This window comes from Cryptomeria japonica, chromosome 3, assembly GCF_030272615.1.
Source record: "Cryptomeria japonica chromosome 3, Sugi_1.0, whole genome shotgun sequence".
Taxonomy (NCBI): Eukaryota; Viridiplantae; Streptophyta; class Pinopsida; order Cupressales; family Cupressaceae; genus Cryptomeria; species Cryptomeria japonica.
Genome location: NC_081407.1, coordinates 363,832,995 through 363,860,054, shown reverse-complemented (window position 1 = coordinate 363,860,054; position 27,060 = coordinate 363,832,995). Strand labels below are relative to the sequence as shown.

The 27,060-nt window shown below is 36.2% G+C and overlaps 1 protein-coding gene across 8 annotated transcripts in view; it reads right to left on the bottom strand.

Moving 5' to 3' along the window:
- LOC131080016 (uncharacterized) overlaps positions 1-8,477 on the bottom strand; it is a 33,879-nt gene extending 25,402 nt beyond the window's left edge. For 4 of the 8 annotated variants that reach the window (XM_058018078.2, XM_058018081.2, XM_058018079.2 and 1 more), the window contains exon 1: positions 8,169-8,412. The gene's annotated coding sequence lies outside the window, so the exon portion shown is untranslated. The other 4 variants (XM_058018088.2, XM_058018086.2, XM_058018080.2 and 1 more) reach the window with 4 other exon arrangements.
- Positions 8,478-27,060: the final 18,583 nt, after the last annotated feature.

Below are 27,060 nucleotides of genomic sequence, written 5' to 3'. Positions count from 1 at the left end.
CATAGCTTGCCATGAATTGGATTCCAAGTGGCAAAGTGGAGAATACCAAGATTCCCTCCGAGTGGGATGTCCAAGTTTACATGAGAGATCAATAATAATATTACAATTTCTTCAAAAGGGAAGATCTAGAGGAAAGTCTAATTTTATAAGAGGGTTACTTATAAGGAAATCAAAATGAAGGCTTGGGGAAGTCCCCCTCCCATGGGAAGTCATGGTTCATTATTTACCAACCTAGAAATTTGCAAAACTAAGAAAAAAAAATTGATGTCAATTGTCTTGCATCAAATGCCCCAAATAGAACCATCCTCTTGAACTATTGAAAAGGCCTCAATGTTCCCTTCCATTCATGTCCCACAACATCTTGTTACTTCGTTTCTTCCTCTTTTTCCCTCCATCTCTTGGACTATAGAATATCCTTTGCCAAGCTTTGCTTCTCCCCTTCCATCCTTGTGTGGATTTTTGCCCACTTAAAATCATCCACCTCCACCTAATTCTACTCTTCTTCTCAATCTCCATTTTCTTTTCCAAGTGTCGATCTTCACTCTCCTCTTACACTAATAAACCTGATTTCTTCCCACCCTTATTGGATCCACTTGCACATTCTAGTACTCCTATTTACCTTCCTTTAGTTTTAACACTACTAGAACCAAATCGGTGCCCAAATTTGCTACCACAAAAAAAGATTGTGTTTGAACATATTAATAGCCAAATGTCAATTCAATCTTGTCAAATCAGTGTGAACTATGTTATCTTTCCCATCCAAATGGTTGAAGTACTTAGGTGCTGGTTTGTCTTGGTCTATCAATGATCGTATGCAAGTTGCTCAACATGAAGATTATTAGGTTGTGAATCCTAAATGAGGCTCCAACACCAACAAAGGAAAGAAAGGATGAAGTTCAACGATGATGATAGCAGCTACGAAGAATAGGTAGGAAGGATTGGGGCTAAGGCAAATCTTCTCTAGCACATTGAGATGGAATCATAAATGAGAGTTGTCTTGAAAGCATAAAGTTGTCACTTTGGAAGGTCCAATATTCAAGACTTGAAGTTATAGCCAAATGTCAATTCATTCTTGTCTCGACTATGTTATATTTCCTATCCAAATGGTTAAGTCTTTAGGTGGCGGTTTGTCTTGGTCTACCAATGATGTATGCAAGTTATTCATCATGAAGATTATTAAGCTATGAATCCTAAACGAGGCTCCAAAACCAACAAAGGAAAGAAAGGATGAAGCTCAATGATGATGATGGCAGATACCAAGCATAGGTAGGAAGGATTGAGGCTAAGGCAAATCTTCTCTAGCACATTGAGATAGAATAATAAATGAGAGTAGCCTTCCAAGCATAAAGTTGTCACTTCAAAAGGTGTGATATTCAAGACATGAAGTTTTAGTAAAGCCCCAAGATCAAACTTTCTATTTTTTTTTAAAGATAATTTTTGTTTTCTTGTTGCATCTTGGTTTGAGGACATAAGCATGAACAGCACAACTTTATATTTTTAGGAAGTTGTTATTTTTTCTCTTTTTTAAGTAAAAAGTAGCGAATGGAAATGGTAAAAAAATACCAAAGCAATTTCAAGCTTGGTCACATGAAAATGGAATTCAAAAAGATGAAAGGTAATTAGAGATGGAATTTCCTTTGAAGTCAATGTTTGAAAATGAAAATAAAGGAATAAGTCCAAAAGAAATACAAAGTTGTGAGTTAATCATTTAAAAATTAACACTAATGAACCAAAACTTCCACTGAAAAGCATATAGATGCCTAAAATCAATCAAGCACCAAAATAGCATGGTTTTATTGCCAAATCAAAGTGGGAAACAAAACAAAAGTAGCACCTGTAGCATATGGGATTAAGCGAAGAATACAAGACTGAGAAAAAGCAATAAATCCAACCCCTTTATTTAAAGTGACACCCAAGCCAAAAGATTGATGGTCCATAAAAGCAAAGTAAAGACAAAATTAGAAGATCAAAGCCTTGAACTAGATGGGCATTCAAGATGAGAAGCATAAATTGAATTATTTTCACGGGATGAAGATAGGATTGCTTTCAAAGCAATAATTTTTATTTTATTTTGAAGCTTTAGAAAGCTGCAACTAAAAAACTATAAACATGTGCCACTTACACATACAATGGAATGAGACTTGATGCCAAATAATGTTATTGAAATTGTCATTGAAGCTCAAGTCAAATTGAATTGTTTAAAAATGCTTTTGTGTAAAGAATACAAAGTTGAAGCTGGCTTATGCTTCCACAATTTTCATTCAAGTCCAAACCCAAGTGGTGCAATCGTTTAAGGAAAAATCCAATTAATAAGAAGACTTGTGTTAACTTTGTTTGACATTAGTGTTCGAATCCATGAAGCAGCTTTGAATGTTTTGTAATAATTAATTGTCTTCATCCATTCTTCTTTAAGGTGTAGTTATTTCCATATGTTGTGTTTCCTTCAAAGTCAAATTAATTGTTGATACAATTCCAAAGATCTTTATTTTAATATTTGGATAGTTTTTTTTTACTTTTTAGCTATCATCAATTGATGTAATTCATTGATGAGAATATAAGTTCTTCAAAGTATCATGCTCTAAACATTAAGATTAAAACAGATTGATCAAATTTGCTTATTTATTTTATGCTTATGCAAAACCCCAAAAGAATAGACTATACAATGTTCATATTAACAAGCTTATTTATGTTTTAGATTTTAGAGTGGATTATATCACGATACTTCTACAAATTTGAAGAGAATATTTCCTTATCCATTATTTTGTTTTGTGTTGTCATGAAAGTGCCAATTTAAAATATCAACGAACTACACAGACTCAAACTTTCTCTAAACAGCTTGGGCACATATTCCTTCACCTCCTCATCCTTTTCTTCTTTGCTCAAATGCATCACTTCCTCTTTTGTGACGCTATCGTCTTCTTCACTTGGAACATTTTCAAAGTCTTCATCGTGTGTATTTGCTTGCACTTCACTCACTACCACTTTCATGTCCTCCAAAGGACATATTTCCGCCACCTCTTCTTCATTGGGGACAACAATTAGCACCTCCATAATGAGATTTGTCCTTCCATGGGATGCTTGCACCCTTCTTCTCAGTTGATGCCATCAAAACTTCTACCCTTTTCATCTCTTCTTCAAGTAAGAGATGGTTTTTTTTTCTATTCAATCCTTCAGAGCAAGCTTCCTATTTTTTTCTTTGTCATTTGACTACTTCTCATGTATTGCTTTCACCTTTTCTACTCATGTCAATTCTTGGCTCACAAATAACATCAATCCTTAGTTGCAAAGTCCTCAACGAATTAATAGTTTCATCAAACCTTCATTCCACACTAGTAGCTTCTATTATTTCGGTAAAAGATAGTATCACTAGTCTCCATAGGTTTGTCCAACCACTATAATGGAAAGCATCTTGACTCACTCTAAGCACTCAAAATTCTTGTTGCAATGTCTACATGAACCACATCTAGATATCAGATCAATCTTTCACCTCTTTGTTCTCTACCCATATTCACAAGATGGAAAACACACTAACCACAAAATACTCTAAAAACCCTTTACCCTTTCATTCACTCAATGGAGGATGCTTCCTCTCTCTCAACACCTACCCAACAATCTCTTGTCGGACAATGTTTATTTTCATTCACACACATTTGCATGATGCATTTGTTGGGGTATATTGACACTTTGATATTTTTGAAAATCAAAACCTCCTAAAATTTATTTCAGTACAATCCAATGTAGAATGATTTCCCTTACAAATGGACTCAAATCAACTAAATACTCATTTCACTCAACACTCTCTATTAGAAGATGGACACTCTAAACACCCTCTCCCCACTTTTCACTTAGTGAAGCATGTTCTCTCTTCTCTACACCTAGCCAACAATTTCTTGTTGGAAGATATTCTTTCACTTATCATACACATATTTGCAAGACAAACTAGCTTTAATATCATTTGATGCAATCAGGGATAGAAATCCAAATGAATGGCAACCTTGTCCTTGCAACCAACACCAAGATGAGCTACATACAAGGAGACAAGCTGCAACACAGATCTAGATAACATAAACTTGCTCACTCATAAATAAAGACTAGTACGTTAATTTGATCTCTCGAAACTTTGGCAATTTGCCCAATGGAGCACCTTCTTCCTCATATTCTTACAATAAGAACAACAATGGAGCGCCTTCTTCCTCCTATTCCTGCAATAAAAGTGTAGACACCTAAAATTGTCTTATCACCATTTCAACTACAATCAGGAATCACCTAACGTTTCCTCTATAACTGATTGAATGGATTTATACAATTAATTATCCAATTTTCATCCCATTAATAATTAAATATATTAATAAAATTACTATTCATCACTATTCACTTGGCTCTAGTCTTAGCATTTATTGTTTATCATCCCTCTAAATCCAAATATTCATTTATCTAAGTCCCTCCCAAAAATTAGAAAATATATCCTATTTATTTAAATCTCCATTTTTCATTAAGTTGGCTAAAACAAATTAGCCCAATAAACACCCACTTGCACATTCCTAAACCATGATCAACCCATTCAAACCTTGCATATCGTCCAAAAGGTATTTAAGCATGGGCCTTTGTGCATGAGGCATGTCTTGGTACACGTCACAATAGTCAAAGTTTGTCCATACCCCTAAGGTACCCTTTTAATCCTACTCATCCACTCCTCCCAAGGGAATCCTCAATCATTAATCTCCATTGAATCTTGGACCCCTCCATGTGCACCAACCACGTGGAAACACTTGTCATCTCCTCATCATCCCAAGCCAATTTCAAGCCTTCTTGAAATGCATTGTTAAGTCATTGGTAGGACCACTCACATATCATCATTAACCATCTTGGAGCACAATCACCACGACTTGGTGCAATAACGATCGGTATATAATTACCCTGCCTAAAAATTAAAACTCAAATTAAAATATTCAGAATATTAAAAAAAAAATTAAGGCAATGAAAATGAACGCATTCTTGAACAGACGCTACAAGATAAAGGAGATTAAAAGTGTTGATTAGAGAAATCCTAGTCACCTATCGTAACAAACACAAAAGGTAATCATAGTCCTTTTCTCTATGCACTACAAGACAAAAGTTCAAAAGCAACGACTTGGATTAAATAATATCACCAAATAAAATTAAGTTTCTAATCAAAACACATTTGCAGAGTGGTGACTCTTGGAGAAATAATTTATTTAAGGGAGTCCAAGTAATAAGAGGAGAGGATTGTGAAGACATTTTTATATCTGATTATTAATTCTTGTGGAATGTGGAATGTGGTTCAATTGATCCAAGGACGAAACCCCTCTAGGTTAGAAATTAGAGGACGAAAACCATCTAATTTCCATTGTTGACTTAGTGAACGAAAAGTTTTTTTTGAAGGAAATTTTGGAGATATTTCAAAGCATTTCAGTAAAGATAATTCCCTGCAAGCTTGGGACAGATTAATAGAAAATATAAAAGATAAGTTCAATCTTTTCTGAGGTATATTCAAGATTCATTATATTTGAGCAAAATAAAAAAAATTAAGCAAGATATTACAAATGATATCAGAGTTGGATCTTGCCAACCTATGAGATTTTCTTCCTATGCAATTTTTTGACAAAGCCAACAAATATTATCAAGGAGAACTTAGGAAAGCTCAACCTCAATTTTCTACAGACAAAGGGGAAGAAACTCCTTTGGAATTTGAGGCAGAAGAAGCAAACATGGATAGAAAGAATGACACTGCGATTGTGCAAATAAATTCAATAGATTATTTGACCCAATGTTAGATATGATGGGGCAAATGTTACATACGAGGCAAACAACCAAAAAACACACAATAATTCCAACAAGCAAAATAGCGAGGCAAGTTCTTCTGGACCCAATAACAGTAACAATAATAAGCATAAAAGTTACACACAAGAAACCAAGGGTAGGTCTATTGATAGACCTCTTCATCCTATTTTCATTCAAAAGGGAGAAGCAGAAAATGCAAGACAATAACACCGCCTGTTATGAAGAATATAGAAAACTCCCGGCAGAGATTTGAGAAGCAATGACTCTGACGAATTACATGAACATGAAGAAAGGCAGAAATGGGTCAAGAAAGTATGGAATCTCCAAGGCAGGCCCACACACGATAACAAATATAGATAAAAATGGAGCATATCAATATTGTGATATAAAAAGTATATATTTATTTTCAACTCCTATGGGTCTTGTACTATTATTTTGGCTCCAAATTCCAATATCATTTGTTGATTCATAATTGTAAAGACTATATTACTGAGGATACAAGCAGGAAAAATAAATCTTGCACATGCAACATTTATTGTTTTCCTCGATGTTTATTCATTTGGGTCCCAATCATATAAGTCTTTTAGGTTTTGCTCTTAAATGAATTGTGCCAAATGATGTTGTGTTGCATTAGCATAAACTATAATGCTGGTGATTATGTTAAATTAGAGCTTCAAATGACGTTTTCAATCACAGTGTAGTCCAAACAGACTTAAATTAGAGCTTCAAATTCATGATTTCATATGACAAGCAGCTGACCAGTAGTGGGGAGTTGAATCATGAAATGGAACCTACCGAGTGACAAACTGATTTTATCTTACCAAAGTTCATCCAGAGCCTAATGAATTGTAGATATGTATTGCAACTTGTAATCACAGAGATCAGTAAAATGAGATTGAGTTTAACCAGACAAAATCATGCTTACAATAACATTGTGTGCGAATCTATTTTGACCAAATCAAATGAAACTTGATTGGTGTGTGAATTGCAATATAAATGGGTTCGATAACTTTTGGATCATCAAATTTGGGCCTCAGTAAAGACTTTCTTATTTATACAACAGTAATAAGCAATGGAATAATAGATGAATGGCAGATCTGGAAACCTGTTCCTTCTTCTGCTTCTTTTAGCATTGTATATTTAGTCCAAACAGACTTAAACCCCAAAAAGATATCTTTGTGTGGGCTTAACATATGCACACTTGTATTGAGGATAGATACTTTTGGCATATGGCCAAGAATGATACAGGTCCTGCTTGTAATACTCTGCCTAGGCCTTACAGCCTTTTGAATTAGCAAAGGCCAAGGACAGTCCACTGTTGAAGTAGTTCCTTTCCAGCGTGTGCATAGATGCAAACAATTGAAGGAAGAGTTTTTTTTAAAATGCCAAAAAATGATAGTTACTATTGTCTTTGGTTGATTTGATGAACCAGCACATGTCACTTTATGGCTACTATAAAAGCAAAATAGCCCATTACTTGAGTTCCTGACGGTGCATATAGCTAGTTGAATGCACTTGATAAACTAGTGTTACTTTGAATTGTCATAGGACAAAATGGTGGCTGTCAAATGGAAAGAAATTAGAACAACACTAATGAATTTATTAAAAATTATTGCCAACTTTAGAGAGCTCTAGAACAATGTGACAGCAGCTATGTTCTGGGATGAAAATCTGGTTTCGTGATCATCTGCAGAGATTATTGATGCAATAAACAATACCGTAGATTGTTGCGATGAGTGATTTCTCAATTATATGTCTACTGTAGTGGATTGACTAATGAATTAAAAAAGACAAATGGGTCTATTGTAGCGAATTGATTACGAATTACAAAAGACAAAGGGAAGAGTTCAAGTGAATATTGTCTCAAAACAGTTATTCCTCCATTACAACACAACAATTAGAAGAGTTAAAATGAATCTTGTCTCCAAAACAGTTAATTCCTAAGAAGGGAACAGAACAGAGAGATTGTGAATCTCGTAGATATTTGGTAATGCTAAATATTTCACAGGGAAGTCAATTAGCTTTACATCCATAACAAAAATATATATAAAAAACGTCGATACAAAAAAGTCATACACAATTGTCTACCAGAAACTTTACAATTTATATATAGTCATGCTAGGGTTACAAAATAGCTGAAATTAACACAAAGTTTGAGAAAGCAAATTGCAAAACCAGATTTATGCTATAAATGGCAATACTGCTAACAATTCTTACAGTTCCAGAGAAACAAAATTTATTGCTCTAACCAAATAGTCTGGAGATTAATTGCACTTGCATCAGGTCAGAATCGATTCAGATGCTACTAGCAACTAAACAATAAAACACTATAAGCCTAAAAATGTTTCTACGCTACCCAGAATTACCTTCAAAATATCAGCAGTTCAAACAAAAACACAATAATTTAGCTCGAAACGTCACAGCCGCAGCAAATCTAAAAGAAAAATTAGATCTTTCCCGGCATGAATACTCATTTACGCTGTTAGTGGATTTTGTCACGGACGTCACAGTCGGCATTTAAAGCACAAAATAGTGGTGTGAGAAATATGTAAATATTATGACGATCCAATAAAATAAATAAATTTACGACACTTCAACTGACTGAATTGTCAAAAACAAATAAATATATATATATTCGCGCAAATTTCCTGCCACAATTGTGTACGGACGGTGTACGTGCAGTCCGAGCTCTATGGATTGAATCTACACCATACATGCTTGAATGTCTCACTGCATTAACGTACACGAGTGCCATGTGCCACAAAAGTTGCATTTGGGCTCGCTTCTTTTCATTTACAAAATCATCCACAAACTAGTATTAATATTATTATTTGGTCAATGGATGTGAATTAAAATATGTGGAGGAGATATCTTAGGAGTATATAAAATTATAATCTTTTATTAAAGATTAAATTATGTAGCATTTGAGTCAATTCATGATTCATAATTCATGAATAGTGATTCACAAGAATCTATTTTTGTTTTCTATAATATAATTATCAAACTACTTTCTTTAGCATTTTTAAAAATCAAAATGACTTTTTCTGTTTTTCAAAGCTCTTTTTTGCTTTATCCTTTACAAGTCATAGGCGTGCTCTCCTCACAATCTCTAATAGGAGTTTTCTTTTTAGGGTATGGTAAACTACTCAACCAATAGCCTCATGTATAATAAGAGGGGAAAAGGGGGTAGTAGCTATCCAGTCGAAAAATGGCATGGGATAAGACCATGTCTTACCATCATGCCATTAGGCGGGGGGGGGAGGGGGGGGGGGGGGGGCATGAGTTGTTATGATGTGGCCTACAAGGGTCGACGGTTGAACGACAGGATTGGTGGCTCAAATGGCGGTCTATTAGATCGGTTGAGAATAAGCAAGACCGTCATGGTTAGTGAACTTCCAACTAACAAAATTAATGAATAAACAATCAAACTGGTCACAACGTTTATTTTGTGTTTCTTTTGTCATTGTATTTTCGAGGAACGACGAGTGAGAGAAAACACAATAGCAAGCAGATGTGAGAACGGAACACTAGCAACTGTAATTTTTCCTCCACGGGTGTGTTATGCTTAATCTCTCGGTAGGTGACAAGGAATGTTAGGAATGTGTTTGTGTTCTCTAATTTTTTTTGCGTTCAGCCCTTTTTTTACGATTTGTTTTTGTTGCAAGGTTGGGTTAGGTCGTAGAGCGGTGAGTGGTTTCGTTTGTGGTTTCAAAGGTCAATTGTATGGGAGACGCGACACGAAGCATACCAACTAATGTATATGCACTCAACCATTTTTGTTAGTTTGCGATTTTGTTGAACTGTGAATTGTGATGATTTTTAAAAAGGGTTTTGAGATGTTAGGGTGTTGATATATTGTGGTCTTTTCGAGGGTTTGAAACCCTAATATTTTGCTTTGTACCATTATCATAATAAGGGATGTTAGGGTTTTGGAATATGTAAGGGTCATTCTCTGTATTGCCTATTCTGTTTGAGGTTTTAAATGTTTGATTTCTGCTATTTGTGTTGCATTTATTCAAGGAGTGTTTTTTTTCTACCCAAGTTATATATGAATGGTATCATCGAATAGTATGTTTGATATGATGTCAACTGATTTCCAACACCCATGAGCTAATATGTAAGGGTTGTTGCCTATATTGTCTATTATGTTTGAGGTTCAAAATGTTTGGTTTCTGCTATTTGTGTTGCATTTATTCAAGGAGTTTTTTTTTCCCGAACCAAGTTATATATGAATCGAATCATCCAACGATATGTTTGATATGATGTGAACTGATTCTGGACACCCATGAGCTAAGACATGGTCTTAACCCATGTTGTTTTTTCGGCTAGATAGCTACTGCCCTGTTTGGAACCTTTGAATCCTATTAAACAAACCCTCAAAACCTATGAAACGATATACAAATTATAAATTGGGAAAAAAATGGCAATGCTCTTCTTACTTTCTCGTCCTACAAGGTTTTATCAAACACAAACATGACATATTCTTCACTCAGCCACTATTTCAAAAATGAGGTGTTATTATCTCTTGTCATTTTTCTTTCCCATGTGTCATGTTTTCTTACCTCGTGTTTTCTTACTTAAATGCCTACAAGAAGTGGATGAGAGAGAGATGAGCACTGAGCACTCCAGAGAATGTTGAGTGGGACTACAACCACTATCACATTCGTACATGCATAAATGAATGGATGAGAATAGACGAGAAGGGAATTTTGGACAAAATCGGTCCAAAATTAAAAACATGAAACCAATGGTATCTTCTCATCTATTCATTTATGCACATAGGTATGTGATGTTGGTTATACTCCCACTCAACAGTGTAGGGGGCTTAGTGATTGATAGTTTCTCACCCTCTTGTAATAGGCTTTTAATTTGAGTGTTGGAAAATGTGGTGTAATAAAAACCATGATGTGGCAGGGAAAAAAAACCTAAAGAAAATGTATAACATGTCGTGTTAAACAATGGGAAACTGAAAACATTTTGTGTTGTGTATTCTTGGATTGGGCAGGATAATGTATATGTATATGTATGCACACACACACACACACACACACACATGTGTGTGTGTGTGTGTGTGAAAATGACATCATGATAATGCAAAGATAAGTGGATAAATGGCCCGCATAATGATGTATGGAAAGTAGATGGATTGATAAGAGATAAGAGCTCAATTTACAAAGTTTGAGGCTTGGAAACTGACAGTCAAGATCCAAAGTTGATCAATGGTTGATATTGAAGGGGAGAGCAAGGTGTGCTCGCACATGTGTGAGCACATCTTGGGAAGAACAATTGTCGTAGGAAAAAGAGAAAAAGTGTGCTCACACATGTGTGAGCAAACTTTGGGAAGCCCACTTGTCCTTGGGGAAAGGGGAAGGTGTACTCACACGTGCGAGCAACCTCGGGAAGTTCATGAAGTTGGCAAATGGAAGCACTTGTGGCAAAGGTGTAAGGGCTAGAAAAGGGGGTTTATGACATATGGGCCAAAAGAGGAAAGTGTAGGGTGGCTTTGTGGGGAAGAGCAATTCTCACACATCTGTGAGCACCCCTTGGTCAAAGGTGATGTGGATGGGTGAGGTGACTTGGATAGATGTGTAATATTTTAAATTTGAATAAATACTAACAATGATTAAAATTTGGGTTAATTAGTTAAGTGGGGGTATTAAGATGTGGGTTTGTAGGAATCACAAAATTAGCCTAATTAATTATGAATTAATTTGGCTAAGTTGATTAGGAATAAAAAATAATAACATCCTTAGGCATAATTTGATTTATTGAAATAAATCAATCTTTGGAAGAAACAGAAAGGGAATATTAATTAAATATAATTTAATTAATTTAAAGGTAATGGTAGGTTAATACGATTAATTAAATTAATCATGTGATAAAGGGATGATTAATTAAATTGATTTAATCAATTTTTAAAGATAATGATGGGATGATGTGATTAATTAAATTAATCATTTGATAAAGGGTTGATCAATTAAATATTAGTTTAATCAATTTTATGTGTCTACATTTGCCCCTCTTTGATATAGCATCATGAAGTGATGTTATGTCAAAGAGGAATAAAACCTAGTGGATAGAAAAGGATAGGGACTAGTAGCATGATGCCCCAGTCACTGGTGGGTTGAGGAAGGATGACAAGGAAGCCATGGTATGCCCCCTCGAGAGCACATGCGAGTTAAGAACATGGGTATGCTCTTGAAATGGATAGGACTATAGGATGTAGGAAAGGTGAATAAATTGAAACCCCTAGGTGAAAAGGTGAGAGGGAATGAAAGAGGAGATGATGGGTTGAATGGAAGGCGATGAAAAGGATGGGATTGTTGTTATGAATTATGTAGAGAGAAATCCTAGATTTGATTTTGCAATGGATTATCAACATTACTAATTATAGGAATCAAAATGTAATGAATATGTGATGAATGGAATAGACTTGCAGACAAAAGGTTATCTCAATGTATGCAAGTTCGCAAACACCCGTGATGGTGTAAATACGAGACTTGATGGATGGTACAAGAGAAACTGCAAACACGCCATACCACAAAAACTATGCCCCAATGTACACCAACCCATACGTACCAAGATATAGGAAGATCAAGGGAGCTATGAATAGGTATAGGCCTGGGACACACAAAAAAACAAAAAAAACAAAATGAAAAGATCATTCAAGCAAACAACTCATCTAGCCAACAAACATCTCTTGCCAAGAGTAGAACATGGATTTGGATGGACTGCCAGTCATGGGAAGGATGCATCCTGATGGGCATTGATAGTAGGAATAGATCGATTGGAGGCAATAGATTAAGTTGACTGAGAGAGACACTAATCAAGAGGATCTCTGCTTGGATTTGGTTAACACATTTTGTATGGGTGTTTTGATTATGTGCAGGTCAAGGTAAGCTTGGATGGATGGAAAAGCTCGGTGTATGGGGGAAAGCTCAGTTTGATGGGAATATCTGAAGGAGGAGGTAGGCATAAGACGAAAAATGATGGTGAGTGAAAAAGGAGAATGATAAGCCAATGTGTACCCTTAGCTCATGCATGAGATACTACATGCAAATGCAATGTTGTGATGCCTTTGCTTGATGTTGTTCAATTGATCAATATAGTGTTGGTGCAATCTGAAGCAATCGGTTGAATTGCCCCAGTTTTAGTCAAAGCGTGATAGTTGATGTCAGTTGGTCACTTGGACATGAGAAAGTCTGGGTAATTAAGTCAAATTGATCTATTGAGACTTAGACAATTGATTGAATTGACCGATGAAGTCAAGGTATCTAAGTCAAATTACCCATTGAGACTTAGACAATTGATGTAACTGTCGGTTTGGATTGTGTGTGATTGGTTGACCAATTGACAGTTGGATTTAAAAGGCAAACACAACAACTTTTGGTTGTGTATAAGATGACCTAGATGACAGAGGCTACATAGCGCATCGTGTTAGAGATGAACTATGATGTATGCAGCTGGAGTGGGTTGATGGAACATGATGCAGGTTATGCAATGATGATGACCTGGACAGGGAGGGTGAGGGAGGGTTAGCTATGTATGAATGATATGCAGTTATATGGATTGATGGATAGATGAAATGCAACAGTAGGATATGTTTTGATCTTGATCGAGATATTGGAAACCAAGGTTGAGCATTACACCTATTATAGACAAGGAATTTTCCCCTCCATTCTGGTTCACATATTGATGGTCGAGCTATACGTTGTACTCAATAAGCCATAGTGATCCATGACTCTTGTATTTTTGCATAGGATCTCGTAGCTTTATGAACTTCCCACGTAGACACCATTAGTATTTGCCTTAGAGCTTCATTAGAACAATCTATAGACAGAAAATAAAGAAAAAGATATCATGAACCATCCTAGCCACTCTAATCACTTGTGGATATCATGTAGTAGCATAGGAAATTGATATAAAAAGCAATGTTCTGACCAAGTGCTTATCAGCAAAAAAAAATCTTCTTGTCAAAGAGATATGTCACCATGTCTTGTTTTGAAGGAAGGATGCATCCTTTTTAAGATGGTCTTGCGTATATATTTTGCTCAGATGTTTGATTGTTGGTTGATTTGATAGGTGGTCATCTTTTAGGTAGCTCAAATGTTGTTTTGCGTCTGGCTCGATGTTTGTGTACAAGGAACAAGTTTATTGCAATATTTTTGATTGATTTTGATGTTTTCTCATGTTTTTGGGTTTTCTGTTTTTTAATGCTTTTTGTGTTTTATCGAGATTTTATGAATATTTTTGGATTATTTCAAGACATTTTTTAAATGTTTTTTTGGCCTTTTTGAGATTTTATGAATGTTTTTGGATTATTTCAGGATATTTTTTGAATATTTTACTCGGCCAATCACCAATATTGATAATCCACCCCCATCATATAGGTTTAAAAAGTTGCCCCTAGTTAGGTGGCAGTTGTGTGTGTGAAAAAGTGAACCTGTAGCTGCAAGCACAACACTTCAATTAAGTCATTATATGCATGGTTAGTAATCAATAATCAATAAGAAATAAACCATAGCAAAGCGACTAATTGCCTTCTAAAAGATGCGAGTATAAGATTGCTCTCAGATTTTTATAAGCAATACCAGTGACTAGACTACACCAAGACGAAGGATTTAATCTATATGATATTAAGCTATATGGATGCAAGATGGATGAGTAATTCAAGCAAATTCAAGCAACAATGCACGCAAACAATAATGAATGTAAAATGGATGCCAGTAATCTAAAAAAGCACAATGATTTCAATGACTCTAGAGCGAAATTAGAGTGATAATAATTTCCAAGCGTGTTCTCAAAAATCTCTGGGGTGAATTGGAATGAGAGCTGAAGACTAAATTTATAGAGAATTACAGAGAGATGATGAAAAAGCTCAATTTAGGATAAATTGAAAATAATTGAGAAATCGGGTTGAGTTAACCTTGAGATAGATTCAAATTATAGTTTAATTGAAATGCATTCAAATTAGAAGTCCAAGTTGCATTGGAAAATAATAATAAATTAGTTTTATGTATATCTGATAAAAATAGATAATTCTTCAATTTAATCAAGAAAAGAGTTTTCTTAATGCAACTGAACTTCTTTTTCTGAAAAGCTTTGAGTTCCAATTTTAGAGAATAATTCAACAATTCAATTAAATTGCTTTTCTGATTTCAAGTTCTAAATTTAGAAAAAAGAAATAATATCTCAAGTTTGATTTCTCTCTCAATTCAATTCTTTTTTTTTTTACTTTTGTTTTGTTTCAATTCAACTCTTTGTAATAAATTTATTCATTTTTTGTAATAAATTAATCCTTTCGCATGATTGAATGGCAAATTTATTAATTAATTAAATATGCAAAGATATTTAATAAATTAAAATGGGATAATTGATCAAAATGATTATTCTTGAAATAATTCAATTAATTAAATAAATATTGAGTGATTGATTTGCCCTGTGATTTTTGATAATTAAAGAATTAATAATGTGCTAAGATTGATTTAATTGCCTTTGGTTAGGACCTTGGTGATGTTGTCGAGATTAGGGGCCCATGGTTTAGATGACCAATTTTAGGGTATTACATTTGCCCCTCTTTGAATTAATGTGTGAGCAGCGCTTTGATTCAAAGAATGTGTGATGTCTAGGAGATGTCAGTTCTGAACTTGATTGATCACAAACTAGATAAAAAGCAAGGTGTTAGCTTGACTCGAAGCGACAAAGCTAAATGAGGTATGATTAAAGTGATACCGATCCCGAACTTGATTGAACTGAGGAACGATAGAAAACAAAGATACTGAACTTGAACTTGATTGATCAAGAAGCGGATCTTACTGATCTAGAACTTGATTGATCTTAGATATAGTGAATGATGATAAAAATCGATCTTGAACTTGATTGATCAAGACACGATGAGCGAAGAATAAACCGTCCAGCTTGATCAAGAAACGAATACTGAACACTTGCTTAGATTTAGAATGACCAAAGAAACTCTTTAAACTTTTGATTGAGTTTAAACGAATAATTAGTTTGATTTGAAGCGATGAAACTAATTAATGTTAAGAGATTAATTCAAATGAAAGACAAATATCAGCTTGATTTGAAGCGATGAAACTGACATGCCCCTAGCGATTGATTGATTCAGATGATCGAGAGATTTCAACTTGATGTGAAGCGATGAAGTTGAGATGCCCCTTAGCAATAAGGATTTATTTTTTTAATTGGAAAGATTTTGCTCGACTTTTGATGAAGATTTGAAAAAAATTCTCGACTTGTGAGATGTGAAGTCATAAGGTCATGAGTATGCCCCCTCGGGAGTGAAATCAAAAGATAGCGAGGTTAGTTGATTATAGGCAATTTTTTGGCGAAAATAAGTTATTTGAGCACAAATTGATTTTGAGGATTTTTCTGAAGATTTGGCAATGATTGATGAGAAATTGAGCATAGAGTTGATTGGTAGAATTGAAATGTGGATGTGTAGAATTGAAATTGAATTAAGATTCAGCGTTGAAATTGAGCGCAATTTGAAGAAAGAATGAGCATTAATGAAAAAAGTGCTAAGTGGTTAAAATTGTGAAATTGACTAGCAAGACGATCTCGAATTTCGATTTCAATCCTGAAAATGGAATCAAAGCAGGCACATTAGCCAAGGGTACAATTTTCGTGTCTATCGGAGCAAGTTGAAAAATTAGGTTTTAGGCTATATATAAGACAAAAGTGTCATTTTCAATTCATTTTAACCCTCCAAGTTTGAAAATTCAAAAAGTCTTCTGAGAAGAAAAATGGTGGTCCCTACTCGTCAGCATCGATTTGAGTGCCAGAGAAGACATAATCAAACCCGAAACTACGAGCCAACGGTAAGTGATCGATCTTTAGCCTCTTTATGTTTCCAATTTTGAATTTTTTTTGTGTATTTTGCACGTTTTTGACGGGTTTTAGGTCGGGTTTCTCGGTTTATCGTGCAAGACAGGATCCTATCTTGTACGAGAAACTGGCAAATTTTGTTTTATCGTTTCAACCCATTAGAATTGTCGTACGAGAGCAACCCTTGTGTTGTACGACAGGTCGGTTAAAAGACCATTATGTCATGTGATGTATAAAACTTTGTCGTTTGGGGTTGTTTTCTCGTACGACAGCCATTCCTGACTCGTACGAAATGTTGTTTAACTGTGTTTTGTCGTTTGGAAAACAGTGACAATTTTTAAAAGTGTAAACATGAAATTTTGGTTTTGTATTTAACTTATTTGGATTTGTGTGATGTTTAACTTCTCTTGCATGCTAATTTGGAATGTTTTCTGATGTTCTTTGTTGGGTTTTGCAGGTTTGTTTACCTCCTGTGCTCTTCAAATGTGTATATCCGCCCACGATGGCTTTAGTTCGGAATTTGTCTGAGGTTGAGCAGGCTCATGTTGATTTATGCAGCTTGGCTCATTTGATGAGGTTACCTGATATCCGTGTGAACCACGGGATGCTCACGGCGTTGGTAGAACGATTTCATTCGGAGCATAATACCTTTCATTTTCCAGTTGGGGAGTCGACCATCACTCCTGCGGATATGTACAGGATCCTTCGTATCCCTTTTGTTGGGGATAAGGTGGACTATGATACCGCATTGTTACCTGGACAACATGCACTGAGGAATGTATTTAGGGATCCAGATATCTTGACTCGTTCTATGAGTTGGGATATATTGATGAGCAGGTACAATGAGGAGTATCCGCTGGCATGTGTCTTAACAGGTTTTATTGGGTGCTTTTTGATGCCAGACCGAGGGCAGCAGGGTTGCCAGAGCGGATGGGGCCGGATGCTCGAGCGATTGATAGAGTCCCCTCAGAGACTTGGCTGGGGTTCTTGCTTACTGGCCCACATGTATTGAGAGATGCATGAGATCGTTTATAGAGAGGGGCGGAGCATGGCTGCTGGGGTGTACATTTTGCAGGTGTGGGCTTGGGAGCACCTTCCCGTGTGTCGGCCGATAATGACAGACAACAGGGAGCCAGGACAACCGATCATTTATAGATATGCTAGATATATCACGCAACCCCATCTGGGCTAGACAGACTTCTGGAGACGGCAGCTCGATGACTTGATAGATGTCGTATGGCGACCATATAGAGGGTTAGAGCCATGGGATGACTGGCGGGTAGTGCGCAGAGATCTATTTGTCACACACCCACTGATTGGGAGATCGCAGACTGTTGTAGAGCGATTTGTCGTTTCACGAGTGATGAGGCAATATGGCTGGCCTCAGGGGATCTCACAGGAGTTTACAACATATGCTAGGTATGTTGACGAGGAGAGGCAGGGTTGGGCACCTAGGCTATCTTATGCCTTGGCTATGCAGGAGCTGACAGGTTTACACCCCCTGAGGTGGGATTACCTAGAGGATATAGCAGATGCGGGGGTATTGCCCCAGTACAGGGATTATTTGCAGCAGCATCCATTCCCTTAGTTTACGAATCCTGGAGAGCATGCTCCTCATATCGAGGATGTGAAGGATGATTCCCCCGCACCGGCACAGGGATAGGCACAAAGACAGGGTCATAAGTAGGGACAGGGCCAGAGACCAGATGCTCCACGACGAACTGGTGGTGATCCTGGTGCCAGCAGCAGCGGAGTGCGAGCTAACATTGGATAGCAGAGGGGTGAGGGTGGATCCCTTCGGAGAGTAGGCGTGAGGTTGGGTGGGAGAGAGGAGGAGCGAGCAGCTCCGAGGCAGGTCCGTCAACGGTGAGAGGAGCAGGGCGGAGCCATGAGTGGAGATGGCGATGGAGAGCTTGCGAGAGAACAGGGGGCTGACACGGGTCGATCGATGAGAGCACGTCTTGCAGAGCTATAGTCACAGTTGTTAGTGGTGCAGACTCAGCTGGCGGAGCGAGACCGACAGTTGGCCGAGGTGAGGACTGAGCGTGATCGCCAGATTGCAGCTTTGAGAGCAGAGTCGAGAGCAGAGATAGAGTCTCTACGATAGGAGGTCCTTCTCCAAAGGAGTAGGGCATCTTATTATGTAGCAGTGTATAGTGTTGTAGTTTATGTTGCATAGTAGGTGCAACCTTATTCGCAGTATATGGCCAGATCGGAGGGAGTGCGAGCACCTCGACAAGATCCCGGGCATCACGCTCCTCCTCCTCCACTAGGCGATGAGGGAGAGGGTGCCAGCTAGATGATTCTTTTTGTAGCTCGGATATTTTTTTGTATACACACCCATTTTTTTGTAGCCTATACGATTCTTGCTCCGATGGGAGTTTGTACATGTCATTGGACATCATTTTGTACTCCTAGACTTGAGATGATTTTTATATATACGAGATCCGATTTGACTTCATTGTACTTGTGTCAATTCGATTATGAGATGTTTCTATATACTTTATTCTATATGTATGCATTTCTTTTTCAGCATGAATGTATGTATTACAAATGATAATGGATGTCTATGTTTTTGTTTCTTTTCATACGCAAATAAATGAATGAAAATGAGCAATGCAATTTTTTTTTTCGTTTTCTATGTAATAAGATGAATACAAATGATTAATAATAAAATGAATGAATCTATATGAAATGTTATGTATGCAGCTAAACATCTCAAAACACAAGTACTCGATCGCAGAAATAATGATAAATAGACCACTTAGCGTAAGAAATGATGATGCTTTCAGCTCTCATTCTGAAGATAAAGAGATTATTATTATCACACCAAAATCACCCTAGATTCACTAAAATGCATAATGAAATGTAAAATGATGTGCAAAATGCAACCTAAACCTAGTCACTGGATTTAAAATACTTAAGATTCATCACTGAGCATAACAAACACAACAGGCAAGGTAGAGTTCCTTTCTTTTTCAATGTGCAATATTAATTATCTTGTCCGCAATGACCCTTTTTTTGTTCATATCCTTGGACAGATTTCGCAGGGACCCGAATTGCATCATAAAGAAATTCCCTCAAAACAGACAAAGAAATGACATGGACCTCCCTGTAGCATACAAATAAGTGGAGTCGAGGTATGTGAGGTGATTTCACCTTAATGTGAAGGCTCTTATCACAGACAGCCAGCTAATTTATATGTTTCCAGATCATCGGGATCATTCCTACAAGCAGAAAACAAAGAAAATATTATGCCCCTTATCCTTGCGCCTCTTAGTCAATACAGACTTCCTCAAGTTACTCAGGGGGATAATAATCGAAAACCAATATAAAAGACAACATACAAAGAAAATTTTCCATTCATAGCTCAAACTGTTTAGTAATTGTTCTTCGTTATGTTGTTTTGCTTGTGAACTCAGTGATAAAAATTCTGTAGTAGTCAGGAGACAGGTGACTGACTCGAAGTGGTTGACCAAGTTTCACTAACGGAAATAATGACTTGGTTGACACTGCTTATGATATGTAATGTGCTCTGTTGAGTAACCTAAGACTGGGACATTGATCTGTTTCAAATCATGAGGGTTCCAACGAACCAGGATGTCACAAAAGCGACTGAAAATATGTACAAGTGAAAGCAAAAGATACTTGAAAGCGGGAAATGCCAACGTTGCGTTGATAGATGGAGCGCTTGAGTACAAGAGGCGCCTGTTTGGCAGAGAGTCATCATCATTTTTTTTTTTACCAAGGTGCCTATTTACCAGGTTTTCACCAAGGCATTTTCTCTTTTACATTTTTTTTTTCTTTTTTCTAATTTTTTTTAATTTTTTTGTATTTTATGATTTTTCCATTTTTTTTTATTTTTTTTCAAAACTTTTCCAATTTTTAGGATTTTTTTCAGGACCTTTTCAGCTATACAGTTTGCTGGAGCAGAGAATGCTAAGTAAAGAATCTTTTCAAGTGGATGGTGTTAATCGGTTCTTGGAGCTGTTCTCCTTCCGATGTTGAGAGTTGATAGGCACCAGAGCCGAATACTGCAGTAACGATATAGGAACCCAGCCAATTGGGTTCAAACTTCCTTTTGTTATCTCGAAACTATTGATTTTTTGGATTTTCTCTCAAAACTAGGTCACCAACTTGAAATTCTCTTAGTCGAACTTTCTTGTTATACCCTTTGGACATTATATTCTGATACACTCTTAGATGATCAAACGCCACTTGTCGACACTCATCCAGCAATTCGAGTTCTTGCAATCTAGATATTCTATGATCTTCATCAGTAACAAGACCTTGCAACGAAACTCTTAGAGATGGTATTTCTACTTCAATAGGTAATACTGCTTCGGACCCATACACCAAAGAGAAAGGTGTAGCCCCAGTAGGTGTTCTGATACTTGTTCTGTAAGTCCATAGTGCTAGATTGAGCTGCAGATGCCAATCTTTCCCGAATTTATTCACTGTTTTGTGCAAGATAGTCAGTAGGTTTTTGTTAGACGCCTCGGCTTGTCCATTACCTTGAGGGTAATATACTAATGACCAATGTTGCTTTATTTTGAATTTCTCACAAAGTTCATCTAGGTTTTTATTCTTGAATTGTCCTCCATTATCAGTCACGATGGATGAAGGTATCCCATACCTGCAAATTATATAGTTTAGGATGATTAAGGCGACTTGTTTACTAGTTGCTTTGATGAGCGGAATCGCCTCTACCCACTTGGTGAAATACTCAGTGGCCGTTATGATAAATTTATGTCTGTTGGATGAAGCGGGATATATCTGACCAATGAGATCAAAGGCCCATTGCTGAAAAGGCCAGTGTGTAATGAATGGTATGAGATCCCTCGCCGGGGCATGTATGAGATTTCCATGAAGCTGACATTTCTCACAAGTCTTAGCAAATTTTATGGCATCTTTTTCCATATCTAGCCAGTAGTAGCCAGCCTGTAATAGTTTCCGAGCTAAAGTAAAACCATTCGAATGAGATCCACAAATACCTTCATGGACTTCTGATAATGCACATTTTGATTCTTCAGTTTCTAGACGTCTAAGCAAAGTACCGTCCAAACCTCGTCTAAATAAATCATTAGCTATGATAACATATCGGGAGGCGTTTCGAGTTAGGTTTCTTTTCTCGTTACGGGTAAGGTTTTTAGGGATAATTTGGTTACAAAGATAGGAATAGATGTGGCTGTATCGGGATGAATCGTGTCCAATAATAGAACAGACTGTTTGGGTCTCAAGAGAATCATAAGCAGGATAATATAACTCTTCCACCAGGAAATCAAAGCGAAAATTGGACTCTTGTAGCTCAGGTATAGATGCCAAGGTAGCCATAGCATCTATTGCTCTATTCGCTGATCTAAGAATTTGTTGGAATGATACAAAAGCAAAATACTTCTTGAAATCATCTACCATCCTCTTGTAAGGCATCAATTTATCATCTCGAGTCTGATATGTATCGTTGATTTGATTGATGACCAGCTGAGAATCTCCATAAATATGTAATTCAACAACCTTCCATTCAATGGCTAGTTTTATTCCATTTACCAGTGCTTCATATTCTACAACGTTGTTTGTGCAAGGGAATAGAATCTTATAAGACTTTGGAATTGAGTACTTCTGAGGAGTAATGAATAGTGTGCCAGCACCTGAACCGTTTTGAGTAAAGGACCCATCAAAGAACATCTTCCAGGGTTGTTGAGTAAGATGCATTATTGATTCATCTAGAAACTCAATGTGTAGTGGTTGAGTATCCTCAAGTGGAGCTTCAGCAAGTTGATCAGCAATTACCTGTCCTTTTATGGCTTTGTGTTCCACATATTCAATGTCAAACTCTGTAAGGATCATTACCCACTTTGCAATCGTCCGGTGAGTGTTGCTTTATTAAGAAGATACTTGAGTGGATCAATTTTGGCCACCATCTTGACTGAATGTGCGAGCATATAGTGCCTCAATTTCTGTGATGCAAAGACTAATGCCAAGCATGCTTTTTCTATTATACTGTAGTTCATTTCATAAGACACCAATGTCTTGTTGATGTAATAAATAGCTCTTTCCTTTTTGTTGTCATCCTGTTACGCCAGAAGTGCCCCCAATGATGAATTAGTTGCTAATATATATAAGATTAATGGTTTACCTTGAATAGGTGGCATCAATATCGGTGGATTTGATAGATACTCTTTGATTTGCTGAAGATGTTCACATTCTTGATCCCAATTGTATAATACGTCTTTCCTTAGTACCTTTGTAAAAGGTTGAGCTTTGTCTGCTAGTTGAGAAATAAATCTTCTAATGGATTGGAGACGTCCCTGTAGACTTCTCATTTGACTGATGTTCTTTGGAGGCGGCATTTCCATTATAGCCTGGACCTTCTCAGGATCAACCTCGATGCCCTTCTTTGAAATGATGTAGCCAAGTAGTTTACCAGATGTCACTCCAAATGCACACATCTTTGGATTTAGACGGAGCTTGAACTTTTCCATTATGTCAAGTATAGGACCTAACTCTTGAATATGCGTTGATCTTTTCATAGTCTTCACTAAGGTGTCATCAACATAATCTTCCATATTCTTATGCATCATGTCATGAAAGATAGTTGTAACTGCTCTTTGATAGGTCACTCCTGCATTCTTTAACCCAAATGGCATAACGTTCCAGCAAAAGGTTCCCCATGCACAGGTGAAAGTTGTCTTTTCTTAATCTCCATGAGCGATTTTAATCTGATTGTAGCCGGAGAATCCATCCATTAGTGAGTACATCTCATACCCAGCTGTCATGTTGACTGTCATATCAATATTTGGCAATGGAAAGTCATCTTTTGGACATGCTTTATTAAGATCTCTAAAATCTATACAAACTCTGATAGATTTATCTGCCTTTGACACAGGTACTATGTTGGAAATCCATTCAGCATAATCTATCGCTCTGATAAATCCAGCTTTGAGTAGTTTCTCTAGTTCAGCTTTGACCAATAGTGAGACATGCGGGTGCATCTTACGAAGTTTTTGTTTAACTGGTTTTACTCTTGGTGTGATTGAGAGATGGTGCATAATGAGATCAGGATCCAAGCTTGGCATATCAGAGTATGTCCATGCAAAATTTATTTTCTTCTCTAAGAATAGCTAAGTGAAATCCTTCAATTCTTCTGTTGATAGTGATTGAGCTACGTGATTAATTTGTGGTGTGTCTTGATTCCCGATATTCACTAGCTGAGTTGGCTCGATCAATATGGACGACCGCTCCTAAAAATGACTGGGCAGTATACCAAGTATCTCACCTTCAGGTGCCTTAGAGAGGTTTTCACCTTTAGGTACATCCTTTATTTTCTCTTTTTTAGATTCTGACACTGCCACAATGTGGTTTTCGCCATCAAATCTTTTATTTTTATCTTTCTTGTTTTTGCGACTAAGATACTTGATATCCTCTTCAATCATATTTTCACTACATTCACTGGTGGAAGAGTTAATAGATTCGACTGCGTTGAGATAATAAGATAATGTATAGTCATTGGCAAAAATAGGTATATCCATGGGTTGATTTTGTAAAGTACAGTCAATCAATTCGGGATGTATTAAGGACAAATTTTGGATAGGTTCAAGAGTGTTCACGGTATTGTTATCACAGCTGCGGATCGAAAAGTCGAGTTCCAAAATGATACCTTGCGTAAGTGTCTCGAGACTAGGAAGAGTCAGATCATGATTATTAAAGTTCAAGTTAATATTTAACTGATCTAATCCAATAGGCATACTTATAACATCATTGACTAAGTCGGACTGGACGTCATGTCGTGGTTTAACAACAATAAGACTAGTAGGCAATTTTTCATTGTTTGTATCAGATGATTTAGAATCTGAGGATGAGTGGGTATCATCATGAACAGGACTGTCATTAGAGTCATCAGAATCATCAGAGTTATCTGATGAAGTTTCCAAGTCTCTTTCAGGTGATTTAGTAAGTATATGTATGGTATCTGATGCGTTGCAAAAAAGATTAGAAAATATGTTTGATGGCAACACACACTAGAGCACAAGAAACAAACGTTAGTGTTAGCAACAAGAGATTATCCTAAACAGGCATATCAAGAGAGATATTAAGCATGAAATAGAAAGCATATAAACATAGAATAAAATAGCTAATCAAGATGCTCATAGTTGCTCCTCCCTTGTTCCTCTCCTCTCCAAGTCCCAAATGAGTGTAGCTCTCAGCTTTTAGCACTAGCCATGGATGCCATATGGAGATTCAAGATAGTTGAATATGATAAGCAAATGTTATGCAAGTGTAGATAGTGATGCTATGAGAAAGCTCTATGCTAATGCCAGTATAACAACAATACTCTAATGCTTCCTTTTTTGCTTGAGGAGAAGGGTTCTATTTATAGAAGAAATGGAGAAATGAAGGGTTAAGATTGAATGGTTTAATCAAGGGCCAAGGTTGAAAGTTGGGGATCCATGTGCACAATTGGCACCAATAAAATGGTGACAAGTGTCAATATAGGATTGGGTTGATAAAAGAGGTTGGAGGCATTAAAGACCTGAGAAGACCTCATGGTTATCTAGAGGCTAAGGGTCAAGTCCAAATTAAGATTACTCACTGGATTAAGAGTTAATCCAAGGATAAACCTTTGTGCAAATGTTTAAGAGATAATCATGGTCAAAGCATTAATGGCCTGATGAGACCTTTGGGTTGGGTAGAGGTTGAGTCAAAACAAATGTTTTAACCATGTGGGAGGGTTTGAGGTAACCATTAATGGTTATTGGAGGCTTTGGAGATTAAGTGGTTGAAGGTTGAAAGCCTTCAATGGTTATTAAAGACTTTGAGCCATTTAGTGGTTGAAGGTTGAAAGCCTTTAATGGTTATCAAAGACTTTGAGGGTTTGAGAAGTGACTTCCCTTTTGCTTAGGAACGTGACAAAGTTTAGAGAAGGGGTTAGGTTATTTAGAAGTGATTAGAAAATTCTAGAAGGGGTTTAGGCATGCAAGTGGATTTTGTAGGAAAATGCAAGTGGGAGAAATTTTGGTATTTTCAATTAAAATAAAATCATTTATTTCAATTAAATGGTGTAATTTACATTTGGATAAATATTCAAATAAATATTAATTTATTTAAATGAGAAAAATGAAGATAAAGCATTAAAATGCTTGAAAACTTTGAGAGAAACCATTAAAGGCTTGAAGACTTTAAGGAAAACCATTAAAGTCTTAAGAAGACTATATAAGGAAGCCATCAAGTTTGAAGACTTTAAGGGAAACCATTAAAGGTTTCAAGTGGGTGAGGATAAATAGGATTTTAAATAAATAATTTATTTAAAATAGTTGTGCAACTTGCTTTTGTAGGAAAATACAAGTGGGTGGAGGATAAAGATGATTTAAATAAATTATTTATTTAAAATAATTGTGCAACTTGCTTTTGTAGGAAAATACAAGTGGGTGGAGGATAAAAGTGATTTAAATAAATTATTTATTTAAAATAATTGTGCAACTTGCTTTTGTAGGAAAATACAAGTGGGTAGAGGATAAAGGTGATTTAAATAAATGTTAATTTATTTAAAATAATTGTGCAACTTGCTTTTGTAGGAAAATACAAGTGGGTAGAGGATAAAAGTGATTTAAATAAATGTTAATTTATTTAAAATAATTGTGCAACTTGCTTTTGTAGGAAAATACAAGTGGGTAGAGGATAAAGGTGATTTAAATAAATGTTAATTTATTTAAATGTGAGAGGTGGGATTTTGGGGGATTTAAATAAATATTAATTTATTTAAATGTGAGAGAAGATTTAATTAAACAAATATGATTTATTTATTTAATTAATGGTCTGAATTTGGTTAAGTGAATTAAATCAAATAAATTGAATAATTTATTTAATTAATAGGAGAAGAGGGTTAAGATGAATTAATTAAATATTAATTTAATTAATTCATTAATTGATGGTTAAATAATCAAATAAATACTAAGTATTCATTTAATTAAGTGGACAGATTTATGTGACTACATTTGCCCCTCTTTGAGACAGTGCGGTTTATCGCGTCGTTTCAAAGAAAGAAAAATAGGTGTGAAGAAATGCCCCATAAAATGTGAATTTAATGGGTGGTATGCCCCCTCGAGAGATGGGCCGAATTTTTTTTGAAAAATCGGACGATCTCTCGAAAAAGAATGAAACGTGGAGAGGAGGTAGAATAGAAGAAATTAGAACTAATGATGAAAGAATGGGAGAAAATGGAGTGAATATGAAGAAACAACAAGTCAGTGGGTACCTTGAGGTCATGCAAGAGATACATAGCAGATGTAGTGTGGGGTTTGGATTGATGCTATACAATTGAGCAAAATTGGTTAGACAATCTGGTGCAATCGGTTTAATTGCCCCGGTCAAGTCAAAGCGTGACAGTTGATATCAGTTGGTCGCTTGGACATGATA